Below are 12,913 nucleotides of genomic sequence, written 5' to 3'. Positions count from 1 at the left end.
AGCTCCTCTCCACCCTGCAGGTGAAATGACACCTCCTCTCTGAAGCCTTCCCTGATCTCCTAGCTGGACTTTTTGTCTCCTGGTTCTAAACCCTGTTTTCATATCACCTGTATCTCAAACAGTGCTTAGGCTCTCTCTCCCTTGTGATTTACTTTTCTGTGAGTGAAAGATGTCTTCACTATTACTGTGGAGACTTCCCTCCGAGGTCAGAATTTTCTGGCCCATTGTTATTTCTCTTAGTGAACTTAGCACATGTCCTAGACACACACAGATACTTGATACTTGATAGGTGGATGAAGAAAGAAGAGGAGGGAAGGAAGACAAGAGAAATCACGATGGTTTTCAAAATGTGCAGGTCTTATCGTTAACTCAGAACATACATGGAGAACGAAGTCTCGCTGAATTTCTTTTCTCTATTTAAACCCATTTTGCTGACTCAAACAGATATTTTAAGAAGACATCCACAGAAATGTGAATTGTCAAATCATTGAAACTCACACTATACATATCCTTTTATTTCCCAAGGACATTCGGGCATTCTTATACAAGCAGGAGAGATACTGTCCATTTAGACAGAGTGTTTTAACTTCTGAAAAATGCGGTCGTCTTCATCTGCCTCTTGCTGATTCCTGAATTTGCTTTATATGAGTTGTTACTTGAAATTAATGGGTGGTGTCCCTAAGCAAACTTAAAGTGATATCAAGATTGAGTGTGCTCAAGTGTGAGTGATTTCCCAAGATAGCGGAATAAAGCAGCTCTAAGGAGCTAGGGTTGGGCAAGAACTTCAATGTAAGGGGAGGGACAGCTGAAAAGGAGTCAATGTGGAGACAGTGGCAGGCTGGACAGAGGAAATGACCTTGCAAAGCCTCTGGCTCAGCACTCCATCCATTTCTTCTCCCCTCTCTCCAAGCGTAGTCACACAAATCCACTATTCACCAACAAAACTTGGGCTCCCGTCATTCTTTGGGCCTGTAGTAAATTTCTTCTAAAGCTTTAGTTATGTATTTATTCAACAAGAAAATTAAAAAAATACATTTTTTAATTGATTTTAGATAGGAAGGGAGAGGGAGAGAGAAATAGAAACATGAATGATGAGAGAGAATCATTGATCGGCTGCCTCCTGCATACCCCACTGGGAATTGAGCCCTGACTGGGAATCCAATTGTGACCTCCTGATTCATAGGTTGATACTCAACCACTGAGACACACTGTCCAGGCAAGAAATATTTCTTGAGTGCTTACTAGGTGCAAAGCAATGTGTGTGTGAGAAATACAGAGCACTCTCCTTCCTTTTGGGAGGGGCCTCCCAGCTCAGATGAGGAGCTTATCTAAAAGGGGAGATCCAGGTCCCCTATGCTGTGAAGCCACCCTCACCTGCAGGCAGGAGGTGGACAGCATGAGTGTGGGCTTTGTGGGACACAGAATAAGTCATTTTTCTAAGACACACAATTTTAACCTTCACTTTAACATCACTGAAATCTGAACAGATCTCAGTCAGTGGCACAATATAGTAGGCAATGATTTTTCTTTCTTGTGCTTTGTAGAATTATGGAGCCTTTCACAGTCAATCCTGTCAGGGTTCCAGTGACGTGCAGCAAAACACACTTTGATTACAACTCTGAAGCACATTTTAAAAATTCAAAATTTAACCTTTGTGTAGAAGAAAAATTGGAAGAAAATTCTCCAAAACATTAACAGTTCTTTTCATCACAGTGGTAGGATAATAGGTGATTTTTTTCCTCTTTGTATTTTTTTTTTTTTCATTTTTGCTTTCTATAGAAATTTTAAAAGGGATTTGGGGATTAAACTATTTGAATTCAAATACCAGATGACTGTGTGACTCTGGACAAATTATTGAGCCTCAGTTTACATTCACTAGATGAGGAGAGCTTTATCTACCTTCTCTTATCAGTTGTTATGAGAATTCAACAAGAAAAGAAATTTGATCTTCTTCCTTTTAATCTCTTATTTTCTTTATTAGATCTTTGAGGGTAGGGATAATTTTGTAGCTCTAGGGCAAGCATAGTACTTGCTGCAAAGTAAGAACTTAGTAAATATTTACTGAATAAGTGAATAATACAGATGAATAATGAAACAAGGGACACAGAGAATGGATCTGCCTTATTATTTTGCCCTGCAGCTTGGCAAAAGGCTCTTCCTCCACATTTCTCTTTTTTAGTTGTCAACTTGAATGTTTTTTAACTTTAACTTTTTCATTGTTAAAATTCCCATGGTCAATGAGAAACTGCTCACAGCAGCCCTAAAAAGAAACACATATGACAAGCCTTTCTAGAAAAGATCAGAATATAGTTATGCAAATTGGGAAATCTGGACTTCCTCTCAGAAAATCAGCAAATGGCTGAGTTTGCAAAGGGTGTATCCATGCATTATCTCCTGGTTCACTGCTAGGAACTTAAGGGATAAGGATCCAGATGCACATGTACTTCCTCCTTAAAGTATTTTTTCTGGAACTGTTTGGTTTTTTTTTGTTTTGTTTTGTTTTTTTTAACTTCCTAGGCACAGGTATTTCTCATCTATTCCTCCTTAGGGTAAAGACCAAATTGATCAAATAGTTTTCAAGTGGGTGAATCAGTGCTAGGAATAAGAGAAGAGAGACTTCTAAATGAGTTGCCTTTGTTGGCCACGCCTTTCAGCTTTGCTTGGACTAGTGGGCTGGATTGCATTTTACAGCATCTTAGTAACAAGGAACTTCAGCCCCTAATATAACTAGATTTTTAAAGCGCCAAACAGTGCCAGGGTTGTTAACATGATAGCTATAGTGAGTTTTTATTGTCTCTTTTACGAAATGCATGGCTTTAATCAACATCATCACCCCCATCATCTCATTACTCTCTGCAGTAGGTAGAGGTCAGAGGAAAATGTCATCACTGTGCTAGTATTTTTAGAGATGGGGACTGATACATAGAAGAGTATGAAATGTCTAGGCATTGCTGCCTTAGCAAAAGCACAGGCATCTTTAGAAAGAGGTCTACATTTTCTAGCCATGTACTTAATCTATGTGTTTCTAAGTCAAAAGAAGCAAAATACATATGTATTAATATCTTTCCAAGGGGAAATATCCCTTTTGTAGATGCTGTTGCATTACATAGATCCATGAAAGGTGAGAACTCCAAGGGCCTTTGCTCTTACAGATAGAGAAGGGAGTGAGGTCCATTGAGTTTTCTTCATGCCAGACTAATTTAAACAGAGCTTAGATGTTGTGTGTTCAATGTATATTTTTATTGAGACATGTTTTATAAAAGGCATAATTCGAAAATATTAATAGCACCACTTTTTCAAGTTTTCTCACGTAGTGAGTGACCTAAGACCAGGGCACCGTTTTGTTGGTTTGTGCATCCACTTTATTCATTCATATTGCTTTCATTAGCAACGTGGATAAGGTGTCACTGTTTTTAATGTTTGCACGTTGAAAGCATCCATGGGTCTCTGTTTGGGTAGTATCTCCAAGACAACTTCTTGGTACATCTTAGTCTTTTATTTTAGATGTAAACACAAGAACAACTCTTTCTAATCATGTAAGCTTGTTCTTCAGCCTTTTCTTTCTCTTTAGGACTGTTCTCTTGTCTGGGCAAGCTTCAGAATCTTGCTGGGATTAGTTGCCTGAGAGTCGATGTTTGTACATTTTGTTGTGGGGCTAATGGATAATGTCTTTGTAAATGCTCTATTCACGCCAGGCTGTGAGAATGCCATGGGAATGTCTAGAACAGCATTTTCTGGACTCATCAAGGAGAGGCCAAGTTCAGTTCAGCAAGTGTGTGTTGGTCACCCACTTTGTGCCAGGCAAACATGAATGCACTGGGATACATGCAATAACTGAAGGTATCAGAGGAAGGTACCAGAGAAGGGTTCAGAGAGGTAACTCTTGAATAGGGTTTTAAAGATAAATAATTCATTGGGTAGGCCAAGTGGAGAGAGGCATTCCAAGCAAGGGGTAACAAAGTGCACAGGCAAGGACACAAATGACAACGTTGTGCGTGCCTAGAAAGAAGAGTGAAGGGAAATTTGTGTCTGGTTGGAATGCACAGGTTAAGCTGTGGGGCAGAGGGAGAGGAGGCTGGGGAATCATCAATGCCAGCTTTAGGGCCATACTCAGAGTAATGCTGTTGAGTGAAGAAGCTAGCCTGGTATTTTAGGAAAGTCAGCAATGGTATTGTGTAGGGGATAGAATGGAAGAGGTAGGAACATTACATCCTGACTGTTGAGATTTTATTGGACTGCATGTATACACTGCATGTATACACTGCATGCACTCTGACACAACTGGTAAATAGAGAAATAAATGATGCCAGAATAATGTAGAATTAAGTTTGTGCTCGAAGTCTTTCCTAGGCAAGACAAGCTGGAATAGTGAGAGAAGGAAATGAAAGCCCTCAGCCGAGCTGCTGCACAGGCAGGAGCCCTGTCAGCTCTCTTTAAATGAAATGTGAAGGGCATGACCCCAGGGGCTCTCTCCTCAGAGAGCTGCACACCTGGCCTTGCACAGACCTCAGCCAATGGCAGATCACAATCCTTCCTAAGTGCTGGTCTCTTACCTGTTGTCTCAGTTACTGCAAGCCAGCATTTTCAGTTGGCATTTCTGTGCATTTTTAATAACCACTGAGGAGCTTCTAGCCCCACAGAATTGGCTGCCCAAATTCTCTCTTGATTATTTTGTCACTGCTATAAGTAGAAGATTTTAAAGATTTTGAGTGGGCTGACCCAATCCTAGTTTTCCAAAAGAGCCTGTTATTTGTAACTAGAGGCCCAGTGCATGAATTTGTGCACAGGTGGGATCTGGCTAGCTGGCCAGATCCGGGCTATTGGATGGGCCATCCAGGGGGAGATGCTGTAGCCGGCCAGGGGGAGGGGCTGTGGACAGTTGGCTAGCTGGCCTTGCCCCTGATCAGGATGGGAGGGGCCAGTAGGAGGTGGGACTGACCAGAGGGGAGGGGCCATGGAAAGTTGGTTGGCTGGCCCCACCTCCTGGTCAAGGGGACAATTTGCATAATAGCTTTTTATTATATAAGATATGCATTTGTACAGAGCACAAGACTTTTCAGGATTTATTTATCCTGATATAGCAGCATGGAAGATATCTAACAGTAAACAGTGCAGGGTGGAGGAGCAGGCCCACAAAGCCAGCAGTGTGCCAGCCTCCTCCCAGCTTTCTGCTCTGCCATCCTTAACAATGGCTTCCATCTTCCTTTCACAGTAGGGATGCTGATACTTTACATACCTCTCAGTTTCAGGCAGCAAGGAGGGAGCGTAAAGGGCAAGTGTACTCTGAGCTTGCTCCCATGGCCCTCATAGGCAAGGGAATCTGGGAAGACAGATGTTTTAGTGCATTGCCATGGTCAATGAAATTGAGGGTCTGTTACTAATATTTACTGGATAGGCACACTGTAGGGTCTGCCAGATGTTCTCTTGGATGGTTTTTTAATCTGAAAAATGGAACCACCTCATGCATCCATTCACACTGATTGCCTCTTAGAAATCTGTGGTAAAGCTTAGATATCTTTCTGAGGGTTCTGTCCCATTTTATGTCCTTAGACCCCATTCTCTTAGGTTTTTATACTTTCCACTGCCTACTCTTGTTTTCACCCCTCTGGACTTGTAGGCTGCCGCCAACACAATGATTTCCATCATCCATGGTCCAGTCATTAGATTTCATTAGGAAAACACCATGAGGCTGCCTCCCCAGCCTGAGCCATTTGATATCAAGGCAGCAGCAGTGGGAAGTGGGAGCCTTCTCTCTTGGTCCTGGCTCCTGTGGTTCATAAGCTCTCTGTCTCATGATTTAAAGCATGCCCTGCCTGCAGGCCCCAAAGAAGCAGGCCATTTCACTCCTAGACAATGGTGGCATTTTCCCACTTTGGTGTGGAGCAGTAAGCCTGTCAGCCAAGTTCAAATTGACTGCATCTTGAAACAAAAGGTTTCCAGCCACCAACAGGCCTCTAAGAACAAAACAGGTAAATGGTTTGTCCTACTCACCAGCCAAACCACCTTTCAGGCTGAATAAATCTCAGAGCACTGATACTCAAGTGGAAGGAGGTGGCAGGAACAAGTGTAACTTCTTCCTGGGTTGTGGGCTGTTTGCTTACAGTGATTGTGCAATGGTACTTTTCAGAAAGAGTCCTGTGGATCATAGCCACAGCTGATCTCATTTCTGGGAGTTTATAGTGTTAACTGTGGAAAGGTTATTTTTTTAAAAAGGCAAATTGTAGAGACAATAAACATACTCTCCCTTCACAGGAAACTTAGTCACATCTGCATATGTGAGGTTGAGAAATGGTAAAGCACTAAAACCTAGAAATGGCATTGCTTACAACTGAAGCATGTGTCACAACTTCCCCTCGAATCTAGGAAGACAAATGAGATTGATTGTAAATCCACACTGTAATATTCTCCACTGAGAAAGTTGTGACATTTTCATGAGAGGAATGAGCTAATGAATGTGCTTCATGTTATTCCGATGTTATTATCAGCAGTCACAGTCAGGAATGATTTTTGGTATCAGCCACAGTGGTGTTAATGCTTATATAGTACTAAGGATTGATGATTAAATCCAGAGACTTTCTTAATTACTCTTATACACTTAATTACCAAAAAATTACCCCAAGAGCAGTTTTATAGAACTAGGTCTTGAAAAATTCTGACAGTGTGCTACATATATCAAAGCAAAAGTTAAATTTAGGTATGTGTTCTGGTTCCAGTCAGCATCTCAACAAGCTGGGTGTTGGGAGAGAGATATAAGATGGTGATAACCAGAAAGGCTGATTCAGTGATTGATTTTGGAATGACAGGACTGTGAATAACCTACATATGTAATTAAGCATTTGCACACACAAGCACACACACACAGAGATTAAACCCATGTATCAGTAAGGATATTAAAGATGACTGACTCAACCAACCATAACTAAATTATAAGTTTCCTCAGAGCAGGGACTGGATCCTCTCTTAATGCTTTGCACATAGTAAGTGCTTAATAAATGTTTATTGAATACACTTGAATGAATAGTAAGAAAGCGAGGACAAAGAGAGCCATTTTCCCTCATGGCTTCTTAGTCGGACTGGTGGAGTCAGCCCTCAACAAAGCGGTGGCCTAGAGCCAGATTTCCATGGCCTCTCTTTTCTGGGCACTTCCTCCGATTTCCAAGTCCAGTTCTTACAAACTACTTTACAGACCTCTCTTTAGAGGAAATGGGATGATCTAATGATTCTGTAGGACACCTTCTGATGAGTATTTGCATTTTACGGGGATACATGAAACACACCTAGCATTGAATGTCTGGTGTGAAGCTCTGTGCAGTGGCAGCTCTGCGCAAGAGATGTTTTAAGACATCCCCCCACTCCCAAAAGCACTTCGAAGTTTTTAAAGCTTTCCAAGCCACTTGCTGATGGACTCTCACATTGGTCATATTTTCTCAGAAGAGGATGTTTCCAGAAGGAGGAACTTTGACTTGCCCAAGGTGATGCAGGAAGACAAACAGTGAGCTGTACAAAAATAAAGAAGACTTTGGGGTCAGGCACATGTGCCTGGAATCCCATGAGCAAATCATGCAATGTCCTGAGTTTCCTGAATCTAATAGGGGTAGTAGTGCTTCTCCTTCAGAGTTGGTAAGAGAATGAGAAAAAGTGCTTGGCCCACGGTAGATGCTAAGTGCACTACAGCTATTATTAGTGTTGTTATTTTTCTACTGTGTACCAGATACTGTATGTTCTGCATTCACCCACTTAGGTTGTTTAGCTTTGCAAAAAAATAATAAAAGTATCAGTAAACCCAAGTCGCATACCTAGTGAGTATCAGAGCTGGTTTTATGAGCACTGTCAGGCCCCAAAGCCCACACTCATCCTCCTCCATGATTGTGCTTGTAGACAGTCCTGTGGAAGTTTTTTGTTACTTGGAAATTATTTTTGAGGTTAATGTGGAACCATTAAAGATGGAGTTTCTTACAAGACTAAGTGTTGCTAGCAATACAAGTACTATGATTCACGATTTCCCACCAACTGCTTGATCTCGTGTCTTGGCACACAGATTGCTGAAAATCTTTGTGTTGTTGTTTGTTCGTTTTTTGTCCATGTCAGCAAGTGTGGTGAATGCTTATCGTGGAATTCTCATTAATCCTCACAATAGCACAATAAAGAAGGCATTATCTACTCCCATTTTACAGATGAGGAATCTGAATCACTAAGACATTAAGCAATATGCCCCAAATTTCTTCATCCTGAGATGATGGAGCTGGAAACCGTACTCAGGCCATCTGGCAGCGGAATCTGTGCTGTTCGCCAGGGGGTGTGCTGCCGCTGTCCTTTTAGGGGAGGCAGTGCCCACTCTCTAGCTGTGCCCTGTGGAGGCTCCCAGTGGGAGTCCCCAGAGGGTTTGTGTGTGTGTTCATCCTCTCATGTGCTAAGTTTACTGAAACACATGCTTGCGGGGAGCTGGCCAGGGTTACCATGCTCTCAGCACCACCCTTAAGTACAGTTTAAATTTTATTTTTAATTTTTAAATTAATATTTTTTTCCTGTTTATTTTTAAGTGCTTAAGTGTACTTGAATATAAAGAGTTTAAGTTATCTCCCAGCCTTATGCTCACCTCAATTTCACTGCCCAAAGGTAATGGCTATTAAGATAGTGAGTACTTTTGCAGATCTCTTCAAATGCTTACAGAAATGCAATGTGTGTGTGTATGTCCTTACATAAACCATGTATGTATATTTATATATACCTACATGCCCTGTTATAAAAAAGCCTCACATTCTGTATTTTATGACTTACATTTTTTAGCTTAATAAGATACATGCTTTTGCTTTATAGGTCAATGTATATAGATCAATTTCTTTTTAAAAAAAATTGTATAGTACTTACAGGAACATAATCATTTCCACATTGATAGACATGTATAACTTTATTTTTTGATTTTACTAACAATGCTATGTTAAATGTCCTTCCGTATGTACTAGAGGCCTGATACATGAATTTGTGCACCAGTGGGGTCCGTTGGCCTGGCCTGTAGGGAACAGGCCAAAACCAGCTGGGGGCACAGATTCGTCAAATTTCTTTTTAAAAAAAAATTGTATAGTACTTACAGGAACATAATCATTTCCACATTGATAGACATGTATAACTTTATTTTTTGATTTTACTAACAATGCTATGTTAAATGTCCGTCCGTATGTACTAGAGGCCTGATACATGAATTTGTGCACCAGTGGGGTCCGTTGGCCTGGCCTGTAGGGAACAGGCCAAAACCAGCTGGGGGCACAGATTCGTCCAGGGTGTGTCTGGCCTGTTTCACCTATTCCCGATCAGGGCTGATCAAGAAGAGACCCTGGAAGGTTTGCCTGCCAGGGAGAGACCATGGGAGGGCTCTAGGATGTGTCTGCCCTGTCTCACCCAGTCCTGATCGGCAAGACCCCAGCAACAAGCTACTCTACCAGTGAGGGTATCTGGCCCTGGTGGTCAGTGAGCATCATAGCGACTGGTCGAACAGTGGTATGGCTGGACACTTAGCGTATTAGGCTTTTATTATAGGCTTGTATTATAATATATAGGATGGGTGTGTATGTATTTTTATACAAATACTCTCACACATATATATGGGCTTTGCCTACTTTTTCTAGGAAATATTTCTGAAAGAGATACTGTTCAATTAATAGGTATAGACATTTTAAAAATATTTTTATTGGTTTCAGAGAGGAAGGGAGAGCAGGAGAGAGGTAGAAATATCACATCAAAGATGAGAGAGAATTATTGATTGGCTGCCTCCTGCACATCCCACACTGCATGTGCCCTGACCAGGAATCAAACCATGAACTCCTGGGTCATAGGTCAATGCTCACCCACTAAGCCACACCAGCTGGGTTATAGGTATGCACATTTTAAAGTTGGATAGGTACTGGCATATATTCCTTCCCAAAGGCAATATCAGACTCTCACCAACAGAGCATTGGAATTCCCATTTCCCCACATTGGATATTGTCATCATTTTAATTCCTGCAAATTTGTACAGCAAAGTTATTTTTATTTTTCCTTTGGTTAATAATATGATTGAACTTCTTTCCATATTTTTATTAAGAGCACTAAAGGTAGTTTAGTCATAAAAGGGACTAAGTAACAGGAACTATTACTTGGGTATTTATATTATTGATGAAGTAATTTACCTGTTCTTTCACCCTGCCAGTCAAGTTGTGTCATGTGTGACTTGTGAATGTTTTCTTAAGTAGAAATCAGAAACTTATTGGAGAGAAGGCAGATATCCAGAAAATTTCTCTTTTATTGACTATTGTGACTTTTACGTCAGTTTTACTTAAAAACAGAGTGTTTAATGAACATTATTACAGACTTAGTACTTCTTCATTCTCTTGGGGGAATTAACGATGTTTCTGCCAGAAGCAAATGTTCTCTGTGATATCTGAAACTTATAAAGTTTAGCCTCTGGAGAATGCAGCTCTTAAAATCAAGTTAAATATATTTCTTAAAATTTTATTTTAGTGACTATTCCATTGGATTCTTCAAGGATGAACATATTAACGGCAATCTGTGTCTTGTAATTATTGTATTTTTAGCTGGAACTTTTCTCATATATGTGATAAGCAATTGATGGTTTAGAAGAAAAAAAAATGTGAATAGTGGTGGGTGGAGTTTCCTAAAATAAAGGGAAAAATACTTCACACATCAGGAACATCTGGATTACTGGTAACAAGGCCAGTGTTAACAAAATAGAACAACAACCAAACACTAGGCCTGGCTTGATCTGTGCCCATTCAGATCATCTGGGCTTAGACTATGTTGCTAAACAATCCCAGTTTCTTAGAATTTCTAGTTGGTTTACTCTACAATTGTGAGTGGTCTTTCTTATCACAAGAGTTTTCTTTCTCTAAACCAGATTGTTCTGACTAAACTTTCCATTTCATTATTCTGCAAGGTCTTTGAGACCCAGACCTTATAAGATGCAAGTCTATTGAAATAAAAACATTCAGGCATTTTTCTAGATCATTTGAGTGTAACAACCAACCCCCCCCCTTCCCTCATTTCACTACCAAACCCAATCTCATATCACATCCCAAAGTAAAAACCTTTTTTTCAAGGTTTTTAAATTTCCTCATCATTATGACAAAATGATTCATTGGATCTGAATTAGCCAAGCAGTTACCTAAGGTTGTTTGCATTGTGGATCTATGTTGACGCAGTGATTTTTTTTTTTATCAATATCACTGATAATTCCTACATTTATATTATAAGATATGTGTTATAATTTGCTCTTAAGGACAAAATTTTCATCAGTTTTTGGTTAACTATATAAAAAAAACACAACTCCATTGTAAAATATTTGTTGGATAAATACCTGAATCCTTATCATAACTTTGTGAAGAAAGAAGGAAATATATTTCTGTCCCTATTTAGAGATGAGAGTCAGAGTAGTTGACTAAGTTCCCTGACCTTGGGATGGAAAGAACACAAGGTGTTCTATGGATGAGATGAGTTGTTTAATTCTCCTGTCCATTCTTTTTCCTCAAGTTTCAGCGGCCTTACTGGCATTGAACAGAAAAGAGTGGCTTGGAGCAGCAAAACTCTCCAGATTAACTGGACAGGCCCAATCGTGTTTTCATCATCTTTCTTCCATTAAAAAAAAAGTGATAGGAAAGGAAGTCGCTTTACTTTTCTGAAACTCTGATGGATTATTGTGTATAAGGTTCATAGATCAGAATCTCTGAGCTCAATTGTGGCTCTCTCACCATCACTATTGTCACCAAAGCCTCTAGCCGTGGGTGTCATTCATTTTTTCATTCTCCACGTTCAGCTCCAATTGAATACTAACTCTATACCAGTAGGGAACACATTTAAAAGCACCTGCCTGTTCTGAGCTTATATTTAAGGGGTGATTATTGCCAAGCCATGCCTTTGAACTCAACAGTGAGAGAGTATTCCTCTTGGTCCGTATGTGGGCAGGGAATCATTTGATCTGTTTATTTGCTGTAGCACCTTACCAAATTTTGAGATGCATAATATAAACTTAAAAATCAAGAGTTTGGTGTGCAGTGGAATAAGAGTAAGCAAGAAAGGAAAGACCCTGTAGTCCAGACACAACAACCAAAACATGACCTTCTGGTGGCAGTGGGAAGAAGTCCACCTAGCTGGAGTGGTGGAGCAGAAACAGAAGGTCATAAATTAGATTGTACGGATTAGTGATCCATGACTACAATTCTAACAAGATTTTAAAAAGTTGGCAAGTTTCCTGGAAGCCAGATGAAAGGAGGTGACAGGGATCCTGGGACCCAGTGACATTCTTCAGGTTACACCAGTGCAATGTCCACTCTGGTACCTCAAACCCACATAGAGTTCTGTACTCTTTTACTTCAAACCCAGTTTTATTGCAGTATAATATTGTAAACTGTAGATTTTAGAGGCATAACAGCATGTAGCAGGGACTTAAACTATGAGGCAGAGGTTCAGTGGGGGAAGTAATCAAACTATGGGGGCCCACTCTTTGAGAGATTAGAGTGCTGGAAGACTGTAATAACCACATACTTGGATTCAGAGAAGCAAGAAGTCACTGTGCAGTGGATATAATGTGGGAGTTTGGTTACAGAAGTCTAGGCCACAAGATCAGCATGGGATCAAAGTAAGACCAATACTTCTAAGTCACTCCAGTAAGGCCCAGTAATTTCATCTTGACTTACAACTTACTTGTGGGAGAAAGGCACTGTGGTAGGAAGGGAAATCATCTTGACCCATACCTCTTTAGAGTATAATTTATGATCACTTTATTAAAACTTTATCTCCAAGAGCCCCATGGTCAGCAGAAAGAGCTAGGGACCAGCCCATGGGAAAGAGATGCCCATTAGAAAAGCCCTTCTCCCCCATTTCAAATGAAATAAACGTTTTTCTGTGTGTTTTTTTTTTCTATTGG

At 40.4% G+C, this 12,913-nt stretch overlaps 1 protein-coding gene across 6 annotated transcripts in view; it reads left to right on the top strand.

Annotated features, from left to right (window-relative positions):
* The window catches only part of GLIS3 (GLIS family zinc finger 3), a 430,490-nt gene that overhangs the window by 402,803 nt on the left and 14,774 nt on the right, over positions 1–12,913 (top strand). The gene's annotated exons all lie outside the window — the stretch shown is intronic.

This window comes from Pipistrellus hanaki (assembly GCF_964339955.1).
Source record: "Pipistrellus hanaki genome assembly, chromosome: 11".
Lineage (NCBI taxonomy): Eukaryota > Metazoa > Chordata > Mammalia > Chiroptera > Vespertilionidae > Pipistrellus > Pipistrellus hanaki.
Note: the sequence above shows the minus strand (reverse complement) of the source record. Positions and strands in the feature narration are given on the sequence as shown.